The following is a 3,689-nucleotide window of genomic DNA, read 5'->3' on the forward strand; positions in this document are numbered from 1 at the left end:
TTACGAGCAACAGAATGATTATTTATAATAAAGGTCGTTACATCACCTCACAACTCCCATTACTAAATGTAAAGGTGAAGTGAAAACACCATCATCATTATCATCTCGAGGACCATCATATCCACGACCTGCGGTATCATTAAAAAATAAACTGATTTTAAAATCACTTGGATTTAATATTCAGTAAAATTACTACCTTCATTTCAAATGAATGAAATTTTTTTTGTGCAAGATAAACCTCACAATGATGAGAGTATCACGAAAAAAAAAATATCACACTTATTACCCATATCAGCAGAACTTCAAAACAAATGATGAAGTTCGTATTACATTACAAAACCAAGATTTGTATGTGTTGCCGTCTGAAAGTTTCCTCCACTTTGAAGGGACACTTAGTAAAATTACTAACCAAAATTCGGGCACAAGTACAACAAATGATGTTGCCGGCTTGCTTAAAAATAGTTGCATGGCCTATTTTTTGGATGAAATAAGATATGAATTGAACGGATGCGAACTGGATAGAACACGGTTTACTGGAATCACATCTACTCTGAAAAACTTTCTTTCCATTGGTCGACAGGAGTCTCTATGTTATCGTAATGCCGGGTGGAGTGGAGGAGAGAGAGAGTCCGGAGGTCATTTCAGCTTTTCAATACCACTAAAAATGCTAATGGGATTCGCTGAAGATCATAAAAAAGTTATATTAAATTGTAAACATGAACTCATTATCTTGCTAGCTAAAAATATGAATGATATGTTTGAAAAAATGGTCGGAGGTGTTGAATATAAAATTGCTATACAGAACATTAGTTGGAAAGTACCCCACATTGTTCCAAGCGATACTACTAAAATTAAAATGTTTAATGTAGTCAAAAGTGGAGCTACTCTTCCACTTTCATTCCGCAGCTGGGATTGTTATATAAATCCCTCGTTGGTACAGGGTACTCATCATGTATGGAACGTTAAGCTAGCTGCAAATAGAGAACGACCACGGTTTGCAGTCATTGCGTTTACATTAAATGGTAATCTAATTACAAACAATTTGAGAAATGCAAAAGTGTATTTAAATTCTGAAGTCTATCCATATGAAGATTTAAATGTAAAATTCAATGAAAATCGGTTTGCTGCCTTGTATGATATGTACATAAAATTCCAAGAGAGTTACTACAACCGAGGCTCCACTTTTATCACCACTAGACTTCAAGTCAAAGGCTCCTATTGTTGTTGTTGATGTTTCATATCAAAACGTGTCGGTCAAATCAGAGCCAATTGATGTTAAAATTTCAACTGAATTAAGAGTACCAAGTGAGTTGAATACAAAGGTATATTGCCTTCTCATTCACGATCGTCTAGTTGAATATACCTCACTGACCGGATTAGTTCAACGTATCGTATAATGATTTCTCAAAATATTTCTTCATTCACCTTTTGGAAATCATTACGAGTATACGTCAACGGATTGAAAGAAATTTAAAAAATGATATTGATTGAAAACAAAAACAACTCCACAACTCATATTTCGATACAACAACTTATAACTGGAATAAATAATTTTATGAAAATGTTTAAGGATAAAATTTTTCCTGAGCACATGGAATATTTAACAGAATCATTGAAATATTTTAATAATAGAATATGTGATGGACCATTGGTTTCTAATGTTCATGGACAACATTTCACATCTTGCTGTTGGGCTCATAACGATGTGGAGGATGGAGTAGATACATGTGCCTGTCATTTCTATACTGTTCGTTCACAAAAATTAAAAAAAAAATTATAAAAATGTATGTTAATTTAGAGAATCGATTTTAAACAATGTATTTGTAAAATTATGTTACATACAGAACATGAAAAGAAGAATAGTATATCTTTAAGGGAAATGGAATTTTTAGAGCATTATTGGGTTTTTCTTTCAGATTTTCTATTTTTCTTCAAGTGTCTTGGAAATGGCGTTGTACTTTCGTCTGAATTCCATAACGTAACGTTCATCACGTGATCCTTCCTCCGCTCCGATTTCGAATACATTTGAATTAATGAGATAAGTGAGCGTGGCGCCTTCGACCGTTTTACAGGTAGCGTTGGGCTTCCGAACATATTTCGTCACGTTTCGTAACGTTGATTAGTGTTAGACGTTCACGTATTCGATCGTCTTGGATGTGGCGCTGCGTCACGTTTCTGTCCTTTCGTTTCGTAACGTTTCTATCTAGTATGATGCGTTGCCCCACGACCTACGTTTTCGAGGTGGGTGCTCGCGCGTTCGTACGCTACGTTCGTTAAAAAGCGTTTCACGTTTTCGTAGGACGTCTTCGTCTCACGTTTTTGGAGACGATCTACGAATCGTAATTCGAGTACGACCCCGACCCCGATCCCCTCACCGCCCCGTCTCGGGACACGCGACCTCGACCCCGACTCCGACTACGTTTTCGAGCTGAACGTTCATGTGTTCGATCGTTTTGGGTACAGCGCTGCGCCCCTGATTGATAATGTACGCTACGTTCGTTAATGATAAGATCGTGTCGTAGCACGTGTGACGAACACGTTTTCGTCCACGATCCACGAATAGATTTCGACTGCGACCCCGACCCCGAGGGCGTGTCGGGAGAAGCGACCTCGACCCCGACTCCGAAGAATCGATAACGGATTTGTATCACGAAACGCCGCCGACCCCAATCCCGATCCTTTCATCGCCCCATCTCGGGTCACGTACGATTCATCACACAAATCCCACACTTGACATTTCCACAGGTGACCCTAATTAAATTGCACACTTGACATTAATGACAGGTGACCCTAATTAACACTTCCTTGCATGAGGATTAGATTTGTGAGAAAACTTGATATTCCAACTACTTTGTTACATAATTAAATGGCGCCTGAACGTGAGGCCAAGCAAGCGCGACATGCTAGATATGAAAATAAAATGAAGTACAAGGATTTCCATCCGAGGCATGTTAGCAGTTTAACCTGCACTGCAATAGTACCCCTAAAACTTTAACGTTCAATTGTTTGATTGCCTGGAATATGCAGGAGTTCTGAATATTTGGATTCTTACCACAATCAAACATGCGAATTAGACCCCTGAAGTAATTAAGATTTAAGTTTACCTCGGATTGATAGTCTGACTAATTAGCGGAACTATACCAGGGAACTATTATCTGATTACAACAGTTTTGTTTCACTTAAGATCGAGATTGTTCTGAATGGAGTGTTTCGTCAGTTCCTCTCTTAAGAAAACATCGAATCCTGACAGTTTCCCCGAAAAGGAAAAACTAAATTGATATCTTTTACTGGCAGAATACGACATCCTATTTATAACTTGACACACCAATTGTACAAAGGATAAGACCCAAAATTTTATGATTTATATTGATTACCGAGTTTATCGTATTAAGTATCGTATCTTATTATCTTTCTTTTGGTTTATTTTTCCCGAAATTACCGGTTGGTAATAATTATTTTTGTATTCCGCGAATCTGCGTTTGCATTGGTTCGTTTTTTCTTTTTCTTTTTGAGTTTTTTTTAGGTTATTTTATTTTAGCTATTGAGTAGCTTGAACCCTTCGCAGATTCAAATCTATTTGTTTGGTTAAGTTAATTTCTTTTGGAGTGAAGTTTTTTTGTTGCGTCAAATATGGCAGTTCGACGTAGCCTCGATAACTTGATGGGAAATCCACCACGCGATCCGCAGTC

Source organism: Drosophila nasuta, unplaced genomic scaffold (genome assembly GCF_023558535.2).
Source record: "Drosophila nasuta strain 15112-1781.00 unplaced genomic scaffold, ASM2355853v1 ctg18_pilon, whole genome shotgun sequence".
Classification (NCBI taxonomy): Eukaryota; Metazoa; Arthropoda; class Insecta; order Diptera; family Drosophilidae; genus Drosophila; species Drosophila nasuta.